The sequence below is a fragment of the Tupaia chinensis genome, unplaced genomic scaffold (assembly GCF_000334495.1).
Source record: "Tupaia chinensis unplaced genomic scaffold, TupChi_1.0 Scaffold000448_1, whole genome shotgun sequence".
Taxonomy (NCBI): domain Eukaryota; kingdom Metazoa; phylum Chordata; class Mammalia; order Scandentia; family Tupaiidae; genus Tupaia; species Tupaia belangeri.
In genome coordinates, this window is record NW_006159953.1 from 554,774 (window position 1) to 573,266 (window position 18,493).

Consider the following 18,493-nt stretch of genomic DNA (forward strand, 5'->3'; position numbering starts at 1 on the left):
TGTGGAGAATAATTTGGAGATTCCTCAAAAATCTACAAATAGATCTACCATATGATCCAGCAATCCCACTCCTCGGTATCTACACAAAGGACAGAAGAATTCATCGGAAAAGTGCTTGCACATCGATGTTTATTGCAGCACTTTTCACGACTGCTAAGTCATAGAACCAACCCAAATGCCCCTGTATGGAGGAATGGATTGAAAAACTGTGGCACATAAACTCTATGGAATACTACTCAGCCATAATAACCAACAAAACCCTGGCTTTTGACAGAAAGTTGAGAAATATGGAAGATTTACTACTGAGTGAGGCAAGCCAGGCTATGAAGGAGAGACATTGTATGTCCCCACTTAACATATACCGAATGTCTGCACTCTATGACTGAAACTGATTGACTAACAGTTATACAAACACAAGAGATGGGTGTGAATGTCAGATGAAGTGTATGTGGAGGAGTGGGGCCTAACGAAGGACATTTGGAGAAGGGATACGGAGGTAGAACATTGACAGGATGGGGAGGTGTGGTGTTATCAGTTGAAGATATTTTGATCAATGGGACTGGGGAGAAATGTTCACATATTGAAATGTTCACATTTTAAGCTAAACAATGAGATTGAATGTATATACAAAAAGAAATAAATTTAATTTAAAAAAAAGAAGGAAAGAAAGCAAAAAACAAACTTCTGGATCCTGGGCTCAAACCGTGGTCAGTCATGTGGGAGTCCAACACCTTAACCACCATGTCAGGCTTTTATTGTTTTCTTTTTTAAAAAAAGCATTCTAGAACTATTTAATTTCTGACTATCAGGTTACAGCATGCAACTCTCAGCAATGAACTGCCACCCTCTGCTCCTGTGTCAGCACCCAAGGTTATGGTAGCACTACATACGGTTTCAGTCTTTCAAACGGTTTTACTATCAACATCATTACTTAGAAATGAGGCTTTTAGGGACATAAAAGCACTTCTTCTCTATAAAAAGTAACTTTGCACTTTATGCGCAAAATTCCAATTGGCAGATTTAGGTTCATAATAGAAAAGAAAAAAAATAGTTCTGTAAGTTATCAGATATAAAATAAGCATTTCTCCTTGTCTTATTATAAGGAGAAAGAAGTTCTTTTTCCTCTACGAAAAATCAGGATAGTAGCTTTGAGGACCCCTTGGGGTTATAAAATTGCTTACTGGTTAAAGTTCTTTTTCAAAGATGTTAGGACATAAGAAGTTAGCTTACTTTCATATATAATTTAAGAAACAGTTATAATATGTGCAGGAATACAGGACTGAAGACCCTCATAATATTTAAAAGTCTATTCTCCCCCTTTAAAAAATATCTATCTCAGAAGGTAACAGAAAATCCCCATCATCTCTGAGCAAAAATTCATAGGTATTTTTATTCATTAATAGAAGCCTCTGTAAACGAGTTGTCTATCTCTAGAATACTCAGATAATTTATATAAACTCTACTGAGGACTGAGGTTCTCTCAGAGACTTGCCCAGGTAAATGTATTTGGAGTAGCTGATCTGTAAAAAACTTTCATTGAATTAGCTACATTTTCTACCCCCAAATTTAAGAATATCTTGAGGATGTTTACAGGCCATGAAACGACAGGCACAGGAAAATTTTAAACAGTTAGCAAATTGTGGTGAAAGGAAAACACAGAGTGGGGAGAACTGTAGTGGTGAAAGTGAGGAGGGGGCATGAAGCTTTAGTGTGAGCTGAGCCTTTCTTCTCGTTAACCAGGGGCCTCTGACCACCCATATGCTATACTCGGCTCTCATATTCATATAACCTAGACATGCAAAATGAAACTGGTAGTGTCTCAAACAAATTTAAGTCTTAAGGAATAAATGAGAAGAAAAAACATTTTAGTTCTTAATCAAGGAATGCTATAATGTAATTTCAAGGTATTTTAATATCATTCATTTAATCCTAAGGCAATTGTGCAATAGCAAAATATCATAAAAGGAAAACAACAAAGTCGAGCTTCCTACAGGGGCCAAAAATAAGATCTGTGCAGCACAGCAATTAACCTGCACATACTGGAGTTTTGTTTGAAAGGCCATCAGAAACTCAGATTACTGAAAATCGCAAGTGTTATCAATAAAAGGAGTGTTGATTAGAGACTAACAACTTCCTGAAGGGCTGCCATCTTTAAAGGGACTTCGGATGTTGCTAACACAGGTTGGCTAAATGTCTCAGTAATGGCTCCATGAAAGAATGAGAATGCCCATGTCGGTACTGTTTTGAAATATATTGGGAGGAAAACAACAACAACAACAACAAAAGAAAAAAACAATAAAACAATCTACTGTTTCCTAACATATATGGCTTAGCACCCAGACCAAGCCTCTGACACCAACCAGAGACTTCCTACCCAGGGTTAAGCTGCATTAAATGAGATATAACCTTTCATTTTCAGGACATGTCATTTCTTGCCTGGTCTTCAGAGGCAGAAGTTCCACTTGGATTCTGATACACCCCCTGTAAACTCAGCTTCCTGAAAACACACCCTGCTGAGTGCTAGATTCTCCCTTACCAGTGACTGGATTCACTACTTCATGGCTACCAGAATCGCACACACACTATTAGCATGATGAGAAATACAGCTGCTGTTGCAAGTTTGGCATAAATGGAACACATGTTCAGGAACTTTGCATCCTGACAATATTTCTTGGAAAGACTGGACAAATTGTGAGCTTTTGAATCCAATGCTGAGAGTGCCTCTCCCTGTTGTAACGCTTCTTCAGTATTGGCCACCATGATCCTCTGCACACCTTGCAATTCAGTGTTGATGGAACCTAGGTTTCTCCCAGCATGACTGTCAATGTGGAGCTTCTTGGTTTTCAGAATGAAGGTATCAAACTCAATAAAGGAATAGGATCTAGACACAGTGGGCATCTTCTTCCCATGCTGTTCATCAAATTCTGAGGGCAAATATTCTAGGTAGGCAAAAGCCAACCTCTTAGGGAAGGCAACCTCACAAAAAACTAAATAACACCCCCTGTTCAATAATGTAGTGAAATGTCTTAGCTCCTGCTTCCAAGGTACACCTGGTAGGAGACTATTCATTCAACTTTTGGAAGAGCTGCTTAGCCTGACTCTAGTACTGTTGAAGGTCTCAAACAGACTGCTTGTCCTCCTGCATGGAGGCAGTTAGTGGGAGCCAGATGATCACGCACTCAGGTGATCATGTTAGCAACACCATCTTCACAGGCTACTGATATCCAGTGTCGCCCTACATGGTCGGAGGCGTCTTTCTCCCTTCCTCTGTGATGACAACAGTTATACTTCTATCCCAGTGCACAAGATCCAACTGCTTGCGTCTCTGCTTCCCCCTGAGGTGGCCCAGCAGGCTTTTCAAAACAAGATGAGAGAGGACTTTTAGGATCAGCTGTGGTGGTACCTGCAGTAGTGGCCCAGGTGTGACATGCTGGAGACTATGTGGGAAGGCTCCAGGTTTGCATCCAGAGTCTAGCACTGTCCTGGTTGGCTGCAGGGCTGGGAAGTGGATCACAACATGAAGACCTGCTGAGGAGAATGCCTCTCTCTCTCTCTGAGGAATAAAACAAACTTTAAAAAGAAATAATGATTCATTAACAAACATATAATGGTAATAGAAAGTGTTTAGTCATGTATTATTTAACTAATAATACATCCCTTACACTATATACTGAAATTAACTCCAAATATATCAAGTGATCAATACTTTAAAACTATAAAAACTCTGAGAGATTATTGTACTAGACTAGATGATATCTTTGTTTTATCAAAGGAAGTAGAAGCAACGTCAAGAAAAAAATGATAAATATAAACATGTGATTTTAAAAATATGCATGCTGGGACCAGCAAGTGGTATGGTGGTTAAGGTGCTGGACACTCCCACATGACTTACCATGGTTTGAGTCCCGGACCTGTTGGCTTGCTTTCTCACTTCCTCTCTCTCTCCCTCTCTGTGTTTCTCTGGTCAAATTTTAAAAAATGAATGAATAAAAATTAAATATGTAATTCTTTTTAAAAAATGTGCATGGTCATACATAATACCAAAACCTGAAGTACTATGATAGCCTGGAAAAGTTTTTTTTTTTTCCCCCAGATAATGATTATATAGCTCTAATAAATGTAGAGCCAAATCAGATTTCTAAGAAAGAAAATTAAGGTTCTAATAGATGAATGGGCTACGGATATGAAAAGAAAATGACATAAAACACAAAAAGCAATCCATTTTATTCATTTATTTTTAAAAATTCTACTTTATTCTGAAAAAAATAAAGATTTGTAAAAGTAAGCAATAAACAGGAAATGTTCATTCTCTTCAGTAATATAATATTCTAAGTTAAATTTTAAGATTTCATACCTGCTGAATTGCATAGAACTTTTTCTTGAAAAATATCAGTCACCAAAAATATATTCAATTTGAAATTAGTGGGTATAGTCTATAGAGCTAATGGCATTATAACTGACACAGTCTTTTGAAAAGCAACCTGGCAATAGATAATATAAACTATAAATATAATCATAGTAATTTTCAACATTAGTTTAATAATTTAAAAAAGCAAAATAATACGTGCAGAAATATTTTTATAATATAATCTAATTTCATCAAATTTATAGTTTTAATTTCTTAGTTATATTTATTTTTACTGTGTGTGTGAGAGAGAGAGAGAGAAAGGGCATATGTGGATGTGAGACAGAGAGACAGAGAGACAGAAAGAGAGGACAAGAGAAAGCATGCCCCAGGGGGGATGTCATGCCACAATCCCATTTCCTTCATTCCCCCTCCTGTATGCCTGGTGTGTCTTTCAAGCTGCTGAGTCCAGAACTTGAGCTGCATATTGGCTGTGTGGGATCCAGCTGCTTAACTACAAGGGCACAGAACTGGCCCTTGATTATTATTTAAAATAACAGAAATGACTTATTAAATTTGAACAAATAAATTGATATTCTATATGAATATCCCATAATATCCCATGTATTAATTTCCTAGGGCTAATGTAAAAAATTACCACACTATATCTGGTATTTACATCCATTTGCTGTGCTTCTATATTCTTTAGTCAATCAGTTTCAGTCATAGAGTGCAGATTCTTATTCAATTTTAATGCATTTATAGCTTTAAAAAAATTGCGAGGGGGCCGGCAGGTGGCGTGGCGGTAAAAGGTGCTGGACTCCCACATGTCTGACCACAGTTTGAATCCCGAATTTGGCAGCTCTTTCTCTCTGTCTCTCTCTGGTCAAATCGTAAAATAATAATAATAATAATAATAATGATAATGATAATAAATAAATATAATAATTATTTTTTAAATCACTGAATGAATGAACATAAAGTAAGTTGAAGCCTGTAATACAATTTAATTTTTTAAGAAGATCTGTTTTATAGAATATTATGAAAATGAAGAAAAATGCAAAATATATTATAACCTACAGCTATATTGGCACAATTCTGATTTATTAAGATGTCTTTCCATTTAAATGGCTACTTGCTCTTGAGTCAGCCCAATAATCTAGTGATTAGGGAGCTGGAACTACATGGCCAACCATGGTTTGAGTCCCACCTTAGCAGCTTAAAAAACAAGATAAGTGCATGCCTAAAATCCTATCAGGATGGAAAAAGGAAGCAGAAGGGATTTCATGTGACACCTCCCATTGAGTGTTGCTTACTCCTCCTCTTTCTAACAAGTACACTTACCATCTAAGAATTACAAAAGCAAAATGGCTACTAGCTCCAAATAATCTGTTCACTAAAGTACAATGTCAACTAAGGCATCCACCTGTAAAGAACTTTTTAAATAATTCTACCTTATCCAAGATTATTCCAAACCCTTTGTACCATCTGTTGAACTGGAATAGCATGATGGACAGCTAGTAACTTTGAGACTGAAAAGCCATTTATCACAAATATCTTCTGGTCCCATTGGCCACTAATTTAAACAGATGACTGATGCAGTAAGGGATAATTGGAGAAATGATAGATGTGTGTGCGTGTGTGTATGTGTGTCTTTTGTCGATTCTGAAAAACTTGCTGTGCAGTTTAGATAAACTGTAAGTGCCTGATGTACATTCTGTTGGTGAAGCATCAGCCTTCTACTCTTCTCTGTCTACAAGTAACTCTTCCACAGGTAACTCTTTTGCCTTTAGGTAGAAGATCATACTTGTGAGAGTAACTGATAAGATTCTGCTTTTAGCCTATACCTCTTCTGAGTTCTAATAGCTCATCTCTTTTGTATTTAAGCAAGTTGACCATTCAAAGAAAAGCTCAGCCATCATCTCACAGTTCATACGTGTAAACTACAATCATTTTTGATTTTGTGTGTCTCCCACATCTACAATGAAATACTTTGACTTCTTTGTGTCCTGTCACAGAGAATCCATTGCATAGTTTTGTCACTTGTGTTGTCATGTTTCTACCTGTCATAGCTTTCATTCTTATCTTGCTACAACCAAGCTAACTCTATTCCTTATCACATCACTATAAAATAACAAAGATGATATGTCTTTGCTCTTATTCCATCCCCTTTCCTGTTCTTCTATTTTCTCCAATCAAATGGGATATTGGAAAACTTATTTGAATATTCAGAGAATTATCAACAGATGCAACTGATTACAGAACCATGCTAACTAAAAGTGTAAAGAAAAGGTTATAGGAACTGGATACAGTGTGGGAAGAGGGTGGGAGAAGGAGGAGAGTGTGAGGAAAGACATTAAGGAGAAAACAGTGAGGCAAAAAATTTGTGGGACACAGAAATGGATTATTATCTGTTGATGATGATAATATGCATAGTATCCTCAACTGGACTGGTGTGAAATATATTTATGTTGGAAAATTCACTTTATAAGCTAAGTGATGTATAAATGATTGAAAAAGAAATTAAAATAAAATAAAAAAATATTTTTTTAAAAAGAAGGGAAATATAGTGAATGTGTAATAACTAAAGGCTAACAAAGTGTTAAATAGCTATGCATTTTTAAATAACATTAAAATACCTCAAACATGATTCTTTTACTCTTTTGGGCCAGGTTTTATTAATTAAACAACATTTAGCTAATTTTCATAATAATGGTACAATTACAGTTTTAAATGCAATAATCACATATAGCACTATCCAAGGAAAAAAGATAGCTGTGAAAAAAACTGGTAGGGATGGAAGATTGATGTCAGTTCTCATTCTCCACACTTTTCAGCTACTGTCACCAGCCCTTAGAGCTGTGTTGCCATCCAGAAAATGCTGCATTGTATTCATCAAAACAAATCACGGGGCAAGCCCAGATTTATAAGTGTGGGGCAATAGAGTCTATCTTCTGGTGGGAAGAACTTAAAATAATTTGTGGCTATTTTAAATTTACTACACTCATTTTTCTGTTATATTCCTTTTCTTTTTCTTTTTAGTTTGTAGAAAACTATATTTATGTCTCCAGTCTGCAAATCCTAATTCTCCTGTTGCATACAGACAGTTCTGCTATAATGTATATGTGTTTTTCTTTCTGTTTTTTTTTCCAAATCACCACTGTATATAACATCTTGTCATGAAAATCACAGGATTCATGGAGAGAAAGGGCTTGGAGCACACATTCCAAACTTCATCAGTAACATATAAAAATGATGGAGACTTAACAGCGGTACCATCATGTTCCATATGTTAAATGGGTAAGAAATACATAAATACTACAATAAAAGTGACACCTAATTTTGTGAAATAGCTGATGCTTGCTCTTAAAAGTGGGCCTCAGGCAGGTTGTGGCTGTTACTTACTGTGAGGAGGTGGAAGGAGAGTTCTCCCAAGTCAAACAGAAAGTTGTAATGCCAGATGGGGAGAGATGTGATTACACCACCCAGGGTGAATTAACGTAGCTGGCTGAGGCATCTTCAGGGCAGTTTATCTGTTGTTGTATGGCTTGATTCAGCGAGGTGCCATTTTTCCCTTTATCTGGTGTTTCTCCCAGATGAAATCACATATAAGAAAACGTGAAATTCTCTTTATGTTCAGATTATTTCCTCAATTGTGTTGTAACATATTTGCACTTTCAAAAAGCATTACAATAGGGAACCAGCAGTTAGCCTAATGGCTATGTCGCTGGACTCCCAAGTAGTCAACTGCAGTTCGCGTCCCGGACCCGGTGGCTTAAAACTCATGCTGGGCACGTGTGCGTGTGTGCCCAAGATCCTGAGAGGAGAATGGAGGAGAAGGGATTGCGGCGTGACCATCCCCCCTGGGGAGGTGTCTGTCTGGCGAGCGCACGCGCCCTATAGTGAAAATCCCTCCCCCCCAAAAAAAAGCATTACAATAGAGCTGACCAGACAAATATTTTTTCCTAGTATGAATTTTACAATTTGTTTATGGTACATTCTGTCACATGCATAATTTTAATGTATCTAAAATATCTATTTTTCCTTGGTGAATATGATTTTATGTTTTGCTTACAATATCTTTCACTACCCTAGTATATCCTTCTAGGTGTTCTATAATTTTATTTTTTACATTTATCTTTTTAATCCATCACTAATTCACTTTGAGGTGAAAAAATTTTTTCCTTTATGTTTATAAACAACATTATTTTAAACTATTTTATCCTTACACATGACAATTTTTCTGACTTTATAACTTCTTCAAATATGGTTATCAAGGCTTCCTGTTTCATACCTGCCATTTCTCTTTGAAGACCCATCCACTCATTAGAAATGTTACTTCACTCATATGACACTTTTATGTGTATGTATGGGTTTGTACTAGATTCATTATGCTCTTCAGTTTATCTGCTTTGTGGCTAATGTCAGTTTGTATATTTTAGCTCTAAAGGAAATCTTGATATGTCTCTATGTAATACACTTCACCTTCTTTTCTGTCTTTAAAATCACCTAGTTTTTTCCACACCTGCTTTTGTTCATTCATGCTTTTAAAATTATTCTATTGATTTAATTTTTTAGAGTTGGCATTTTATAGGAATTATGTTCAATTTATAACTTAATTTTTAGAAAATTGCATTTAAAAATATTAAATCTCTTTTTTTAATCTTACATCTAAAAATCTTCATAGATTCTATTAATTATAACCCTTTAGTTGTAGATTTATTGCTCCTTTTGTATCTTGTTTTGGCCAATAAAATGTCTGGTAAGTATAAAGGGCTCCCAAAGTTTCTTTCTTACATTTTTACTTTTTAAATTGGGGCCTCCAGAAAAATTATAAACATAACAGGCATTCTTATACAGATAGTAATTTTAATAGGAATGCTTTTAAAGTTTCCACAGTGTGTTGGTGTCAGCAGGTGGTGTTTTGGCTAATGGGCTATACTCCCACATGGTTGACCAGGGTTTGAGTTCCAGACCTGGCAACTTGAAAATCATGCTAGGCACATGTGTTTGCATGCCTAAAATCCCAGGAGGAAAATAGAGGAGAAAGGATTGTGGCGTGGCTATCTCCCTGAGAGGCTATTTCTCACTTTCCCTCTGTCTTTCTCTATCTCACTCTGGCAAGCACATTGCCCTACGGCAAAAACCATAAAAAAGAAAAAGAAAAAAGTTCCTACAGTGGATGATACAGGTTTTCACTAATTGAAACATTTCTAATTTCATAATATTTTATTATGGTTTTGGAAGGGGTTATTTGAAACTAACAATTAATTTTTCTAATTGTTATGTTTTTGTTATCATTTTTTATTCTTTGAGCTAATTTTACTAATTTATTTTTCTATAAATGATAATATATTATGGTAATGTGTTCATCTTGACTGCTATGCACTGCATTTGTGTTAGAAAAAACAATGCCGTACACTGTAAAGGTATACAGTGGTTAAGTGTAAATTAAAAAATAAAAAAAATTTTAAAAAGGAAATAAAATAATCTTTTGAATTTATTCATATAAAATTCATATTATCTTCAGCACATATTTAAATATGTACTTTTGCTTTAAGTCAATCTGATTTTTGTTCCTAATATTGTGTCTCTGTTCTTTTCTTTTTTAAACTTGTGATAGCTTTTAGATTGATAGACTCAATTATTACCCCATTTAAAATTTATTTTCTTCCATTAAGCTGTGTCGAGATTCTCTGCATTTGTTTGCTTCTCTCAAGTCATCACTAAATAACTTTTCTTGTTATATTTGTTATTTCTTTCTACTTTATTTGATTTTATTCTATTTTTGCTTTCTAGTCTGATTTAAATGCTTTTCTTTTACTTTCAGGCTTCCTTATGCTTTATTTTGAATTACCAGAGGATACCTATACACACCAAGGAGAAACAGAGAAATAGAGAGGGTGGGACAAAGCACCCCCAGTGGAGCACTCTATTTCTTCATCCCGTCAGTATGTAGGAGTTGAGATTTTATGAGAGAAAAGTGAGATTTTCCATTTCAAACAAATAATATATTTTATTTTTAGAAGTTAAAAAAATGTGGTTTTTGTTTATAGTAAGAAATGTCTTTAAAATATTCCCAATGAGAAAGAAAAATGTTGATGACATTTAGGCTGAAATGAAGATACACTCCTGTGACATGTAAGAAGAAAAAACCCTCAACGCTAAAACACCTAAAAATGATACTTGGCAAGCTTATCATTGATTAAGACAACAATGTTGCTTTTTTACTCTCACATCATAACTAGGGTGATGGCACTATGTATTTTTAAAATGAAAATTTGAAAGCTTGTGAAAGCAAAATCCATACCAAAAAAGTCTCTGAACTAATGCTGTCTGTCTAGAGATATAGTCTACTCTGTGAGATGTGAACGAAATCTTGAATCAGTACTCTGCTAGAAAAATCATAATTGCAAAGGGCTGGTAGGTGTGTTTTGTTTTTTAAGATAAGAAAATTACTTGTTTATAGTTTTCAAATATTGCAAGTATTCACTCTAATGCTACTTATAAATAAATTTTAAAAAATCATGAAAAACAGCTCATTTCATTCGGGTTTTATGAAGATGCTACAGGTTAAGAAGCAGGGACAGGAGTGAGTGGATGTCTCTTTTCTCCTTACCTCTCAGCACTGGAAAGGTGAGGATTTGGTGAGGAAATCCGACCTCAATTCAGACTTGGGGAAGAAGTTCTAATGTGATATCTTTAAAAAGTTGATGTAAGAAGCTTAGCTGTGGGATAAGGGTATGCGTTAGAATAAAGTATGAATAGTTCATCTTCCCTTAACTTCATTCTTCACAAATAGTGTCATTTAAACATTTTCAGAACTTGTATACTGATGATACTTAAAATTATGACTGAAATAACCCTTCAAAGAAGCAGTGTGAAACATTCAATTGAAACAGCAAAGTGAAACTATGAACATTATGAAAGTAATCAACTCCTGATACTATTTTTTGCTCTTTTTCCTGTGAACCAATGAGACAGGATCATTTCTATATCATGTTCTCTTTCTAGCCAAAATTATAATCTACTAGACCACTCATTGACACACTGATTGCTATAAGACCCTATGCTAATATATCTCCTAGTGTCTTCTCATCCCTTTCTCAATGTTTCCTCATTTCTAATTTTCTCTTTCTCTCCACTAGCCTACCTTAAATCTTGACCAGTACCTCAACACATAGCTCTTGGCTGAAATCCCCCAACCCCATCCAGATTTGCTCTTTCACTTTAAATTTTTCTTGGTCTCATCAAGCCCTAATTAACGTATTTAGTTTCTGATGGTTAAAGTAGAACTAAATCCTAATTTGAATCTCCCAAGCAATACACAGAAAATTCAACCAATTCCCTTAAAGGTTTCACATTTAAAGGTGAGTATTATTACATCAGATAATGAGTAGACATTGGGAGGAGCTTAAAATGTATGGTGAACTTATGAGGTCAACAGTCTAGGTCTGTACTGCTCTCCACCCTCCCCCTTCATCTCTGTAGGCAAAACTTACAGTCCTCAGTAAAACAGAGTTCTATAAAGCAGGAACTGAGAATCACAATTTCATAAATGTTCATGGGTTCTTCCAACATAAAACTTATTTTAAAACTTCAACTCGAATATCAGTTTATGAATTATTTCCTAAAGAATACAGTTCAGACTAAAATAGTTATTATTTTGGTTTTTAAATAAATTCCTATATTTATTGATTTATTTTAAAGCTCATTTATTTCTTTCCATGAGCAAGTTGGAGAGAGAGAGAACTAGCACTCACAACAGGGTCTTTTTTTTTTTGGAGAGGTTTTTCGCTATAGGATGCGTGTGCTCGCCAGACAGACAGAGAGAGACATAGAGACAGAAAGTGAGAAATCACCCCCCAGGGGGGATGGTCATGCCGCAATCCCTTCTCCTCCATTCTCCTCTCAGGATCTTTGGCAGGCATGCACACGCGCTCGGCGTGAGTTTTAAGCCACCGGGTCTGGGACTTGAACCGCAGTCAACTACATGGGAGTCCAGCAACATAGCCATTACGCTAACTGCTGGTTCCCCTCACAACAGGGTCTTTTGAAAATAAAATGTTTGATATAATGTCTGTGTGCTCACCAGAGAGAAGGAGAGAGAGAGAGAGATAAAGACAGAGAAGAGAGATGAAGAGAGAAAAGTGAGAAACTACTCCCAAGGGAGGATAGTCACACTACAATCCCTTCTCCTTCATTCTCTTCTCAGGATTTCGGGCACTCATGCACATATGCCTATGATTTTTTTTCTAGCTGCTGGATGTGGGACTCAAACCATGCAGTTGGTTATGTGGGAACCAGTCGCCTTAACCTCTACACCACTGGCTGCCCATCAAAAGGATCTTGGTGCCACAACCCATCCCTAGCTTCCACCAGCTGTGGACCATGAGAATTTGCATACCTGATATACTCAGAGGGTCTGCCGATGTGAACCTGAAGCCCTCATATATATCAGTCTCTCGGAGCATCATGTTTTACTGTTACACCACTTTCTAGCTCCATTTCTTTTTCTTCTTTTTAAAAATTTGCTAGAGGTTGTGTGCACTCACCAGGTACAGATGGGCAGTGGCACAGGCAGAAAAATCACCCTCAGAAGGGAAGAGCCATGCTATAATCCCTTCTTGTCCATTTCTCTGTTGGGATTTAGGGAACCCACTCACATATGATCAGCGTGTTTTTTATTTTCTTTTGTTTTAATTAAATTAATTTTATTTGACCAGAGAGAGAGAAAATGAGAGAGTAAGATACCAGGTTGGGACTCGAACTGTGGTCAGGCATGTGAGAATCCAGCACTTTAACCACTGTTCCATCTGCTGGTCCCTCAGCATGTTTTTTTTTTGAGAGATTTTCACTGTAGGGCGCGTGCGCTCGCCAGACAGACAGAGAGAGACATAGAGACAGAAAGCGAGAAATCACCCCCCAGGGGGGATGGTCACGCCGCAATCCCTTCTCCTCCATTCTCCTCTCGGGATCTTGGGCACACACGCACACGCGCCCGCCTCAGCATGTTTTTTTAAGTCAGTGGTTCAGGAACTCAAACTGCACAGTCACCACATAGCCATGTTAAGCACCACCAGTTGCCTTCCCCCAATTCCCATTTTTAGAAGAATCTGTAGAGAGTGAGTCTTCAGTTTTTTTCTTTCTTTTTTGAGAGCGATTTTTGCTATAGAGTATGTGTACTTGCCAGAGAAACAGAGAGAGACAGAGAGACAGAAGGCAAGAAATCACCCCCCGAGGGGGTGACCGCACCACAATCTCCTCTCTATTCTCCTCTGGATTTTGGGAATGCACACGCACACATGCGCCCCATGTGAATTTGAAGCCACAGGGTTTGGGGCATGAAGTACAGTCCTATGGTTAAATAAGACTTTTTTGTTTATTCAAAATATACTAAGATTATGCCTAACTCCCTTTGTGACATAACTACAGAACCTCAAAGGTAACCAAAATTAACTTGTGTTCAAAGAATCTCAAACTCTGACATTATCTAATAGTGCTTCCTAGTTAGATAATAGTTAATATACTAGTACTACCTACTTAGAGACCTAGAAATATAATCTAAAAGTAGAGTATGGCAAAAAGTATTTGTTTTCTTAAGTCAGAGAAAAAGTTTGAGAAAAAGATTCAATAAGTGTTAAAAAGTTTGAAAAAGCAATAATACATTGTGACTCAAAAGTCAAGTAATCATATAATAATCAATGAATCAAGTAATACCCACTATGTATATAATCAAAAGTCAATTGTGACCAATGAAACAAAAGCTTTATGAAAATATAGTGGATGATCAATTTATGAAATGGAAACATTATTCATGATAATAACATTAAGAAATTTGACTGGGACAAGCAGATGGTGCAATGGTTACATCACTGGACTCCCATGTAGTCGACCACGGTTCGAGTCTTGGACCTTGTGGCTTAAAACTCATGAAGGGTGCATGTACATGCATGCAAGATCCCAAGAGAAGAAAAGAGGAAAAGGTATTGTGAGATTGCCATCCTCCCGGGGGCTGATTTCTCCCTTTCTGTCTCTCTGTCTCTCCAGTGAGCACATGAGTCCTATAGCAAAGATCTCTCTCTCTAGACACACACACACACATGAAGCAATTTTACTATAATATGTTACTAAGGTTAATGAAAATAGAAAATGTATCCTGCCGGTTATGTTAATTCTTCCCAATTATCATCTCTCTCTTTAAGGTTTGGTGACATCTTTCTGTTGTTAGGATGACAAATATAAGATACAATCTGTTCAACTTATTTATAATTAAAAAAAAAGAATACAGTGTTAGAACCCATAATCCCTATGTTTCATTAAAGCACTTACTATCCCATAAACGCTGAACAGTTACTACCACCTGATGTTTAATTAGAGTAACACTTTCCAAACAGTGAGTATCTTTTAGGTATTCAAGTTTACCATAGTGTATTAAAATTCATTGTTCACTTTTTTTCTCAGCTCTTAGAACGGTTAAAATAGTGAAGGATAGAAAATGGACCATAGTCTAGGCTATGAAATATGACTTACCAAATTTAAGAAGACTGAAATCATGTCAAGTATATTTTCTGACCACATGGCATAAACCTAAAAATCAGTAATAGAAGGAACTATGGAAAATTTACAAATATGTGGAAATTAAACAACATGTTAATGAATAATCAATTGGTGAATTGTGAAATTAAAAGGGAAATTAAAGATATCTTATAGAATTCAGCAAAAGCAGTTTAAAAGAGAAGATTATAGCAATAAATGCTTATATCAAAATTTTAAAAAGAAAAAAATCCCAACAACTAATGAAATAAGTAATACCTCAAGAAACTAGAAGAAATAAGAGCAAATTAACCCCCAAATTAGTAGGAGGGATGAAATAATGAGATCATAGAGAAAACAAATGGAATAGAGAAAAGATTTTTTTTGGAAGTTTTTTTCCATAGGGCACATGTGCTCACCAGAGAGAGAGAGACAGTGAGAGGGAAAGTGAGAAATCAGCCCCCCAGGGGGGTGGCCATGCCACAATCCCTTCTCCTCTATTCTCCTCCTGAGAACTTCAGCATGCACATACACATGTCTGGTGTGATTTTTAGGCCAGCAAGTCCGGGACTCAAACCACCATCAATCATGTGGGAGTCCATCATCATAACCGCTATGCCATCTGCTGGCCCCCTGAGTTGTTTTCTTTTTTAAAGATTAGGAAAATCAACAAATTTTTAGCTAGAATTAAGATGAAAAAGAGAGAACATTCAAATAAAATTAGAAAGCAATGAGTGGCCAATACAGCAGTTATCACAAAAACATAAAGGATTACAAATAGGCCAATAAATTAGAAACCTAGATGAACTATATAAATTTCTCCACAATTAGCTTACAAAGAATGAATCATGAAAAAACAAGAAAATATGATGGTCAATCATGATCTAAATCCTAGCCCCAATTACTTGAAAATCATGCCAGGTTCATATACTTTCATGCCCCAAATCCTAACAGGATGGAGAAACAGAGATGGGATTGTAGTGTGACCACATGCCATTGGACGTGCTTTCTCCCTCTTTCTGGTTCTCTGCATATATTATCTAGCATTTAAAAAAAATCTGAACAAACCAATAACAAATAAGAAGATGGAGTTGATAATAAAAATCTCTTACCAAAGAAAAGCTCAAAACTGAACTACAATCCTGAATTCTACCAAACTTTTAAAGAACAAGTAATTCAAGTCTTTCTCAAACTCTTCCAAATATATATATAGGAGAGGTTTTTGCTATAGGGCGCGTGTGCTCGCCAGACAGACAGAGAGAGACATAGAGACAGAAAGCAAGAAATCACCCCCTAGAGGGGATGGTCACGCCGCAATCCCTTCTCCTCCATTCTCCTCTCGGGATCTTGGGCAGGCATGCACACGCGCCCGACGTGAGTTTTAAGCCACCGGGTCCGGGACGCGAACCACGGTCAACTACGAGGGAGTCCAGCGACATAGCCATTACGCTAACTGCTGGTTCCCAAGCTCTTCCAAATATTTAAGAGAAATGAATACTTTCAAACTGATTGTATAAGACATCATTACTCTGAAAACAACACCAGATGATGACACAACAAGAAAAGAAAATTTCAAATATTCCTGGATGAACACACATACAAATATCCCCCAGTACTAGTGATAGATATATAATAGCCTATTAATCACCATGAGTAAGTGGGATTTATCTCAGGGATTCAATGATATTTCAACTTAAGCAAATTGATAAATATAATACACATCATTAACTGAATGACAAAAGCCATATGATCAGTAAAAGAATTAGGCCAAAAAATTAGACAAAATTTAATGTCCTTTTATGCCAAAAACTCTCAGCAAATTAGGTGTAGAAGAAATGTACTTCAGCACAATGAAGGTAATATATAACAAACACACAGCTAATACCATACGTGTTGAATAATTGAAAGTTTTTTCTCTAAGAGCAGGAACAAAACATGGATGCCCATTCTTGCAATTCTATTTTATATAGTATTGGAAGTCTTAGCCAGAGCAAATGGGCAGGACAAAGAAATAAAAAGCATCAAAATTGGAAAGGAAGAAGCTAAATCATCCATTTGCAGACATGGTCTTACATACAGATAACAGGAAACTCCACCAAAAATCTCTTAGAATTAATAAACAAGTAAGTTGTAAAATCAAAGTGTAAAAAGTTCAGTTTTATACACTAGCAATGAACTACCTGAAAAAGAAATAAAAACAAAATCTTTTTTTTCTTTTAAGAGAGATTTTTGCTATAGGGCACTCATGCTCACTGGAGATATAGTGAGAGACAGATAGTGAGAAATCACCTGCAGGGGGGTTGGCCATGCCACAATCCCTCTTTTCCATTCTCCTCTTGGGATCTTGGGAATGCACACGCAAACACCTGGCATGAATTTTAAGCCAGCAGATCTGGGACTTGAACCACAGTTGATGATGTGGGAGTCCAGCGATGTAACCATTACACCATCTGCTGGTCCCCAAAATCAAAATCTTTATTACATTGACTATAAACAGAAATACTTAGTATTAAATTTAAGAAAAGAGATGAAAGACCTGTACACAGAAAACACTGAAAATACATAACAAATAAAAAGATATTCCTTGCTCATGGATTAAAGAATTTATATTAAGATGTCCATAATACCCAAAGCAATGTACAGATTTAACAAAATTCTATCAATAATATTTTTCACAAAAGTAAAAATATCACTGAAATTTGTATAGAACCATATATACACACACACATACACACACACATATATCTATCACCTATCTATCTATCTATCTATCTATCTATCTATCATCTATCTATCTATCTATCTATCATCTAACTATCTATCTATCTATCATCATTGTTGTTGTTCCATATCAACCAGAGTAATTTGGAATGAAAAAGACAAAGCTGAAAGCATTGTACTAGCAGAATTGTACTATTTCAAAATACACTACGAATTTATAACAACCAAAACAACATAGTACTGGCACATAGACCAGTGAAACATGATAAAGAGCTAAGAAATACGCTTATACATATGTGGCCAGTTTTTTTTGTTTGTTTGTTTGGTTTGGTTTTGGAGAGGTTTTTGCTATAGGGTGCATGCGCTCTCCAGAAAGACAGAGAGAGACAGAGAGACACAAAGCGAGAAATCACCCACTAGGGGGGATGGCCACGCCGCAATTCCTTCACTTCCAGTCTCCTCTCGGGATCCTGGACACGCACATACACGCACCCGGTGTGAGTTTAAGCCACCAGGTCTGGGACTCGAACCATGGTCAACTCCATGGCAGTCCAAGAGACAGAACCATTACTCCATCTGCTGGTCCCAATATGGCCAGTTTTTGTTTGGTAAAAAATCTTATTTATTGAGAGTGTGAATGAGAGAGATGCAGTAAGAAATAGAGAGACAGCATCCCCAGCTGGGTCTTTGATGCCATGGCCTACTCATACTCCCAGCCAGCCTCAGGTCACAGGTATGTGCATGCCCAGCATACTCAGGGAAGATTAGGTTGTGAATGAGGAAACATCTCTTGTGGATCAGCCTCACAGGGCATCACGTTTTATCACTGCTCTACTCTCCAACACCAGCAGTAAATTGATTTTTGGTAAAGCTTTCAAGAATACATCATAG

At 36.5% G+C, this 18,493-nt stretch overlaps 1 pseudogene; it reads right to left on the minus strand.

Moving 5' to 3' along the window:
- Nucleotides 1–2,562: 2,562 nt before the first annotated feature.
- Nucleotides 2,563–12,822, minus strand: LOC102481293 (vesicle-trafficking protein SEC22b pseudogene; annotated as a pseudogene).
- Nucleotides 12,823–18,493: the final 5,671 nt, after the last annotated feature.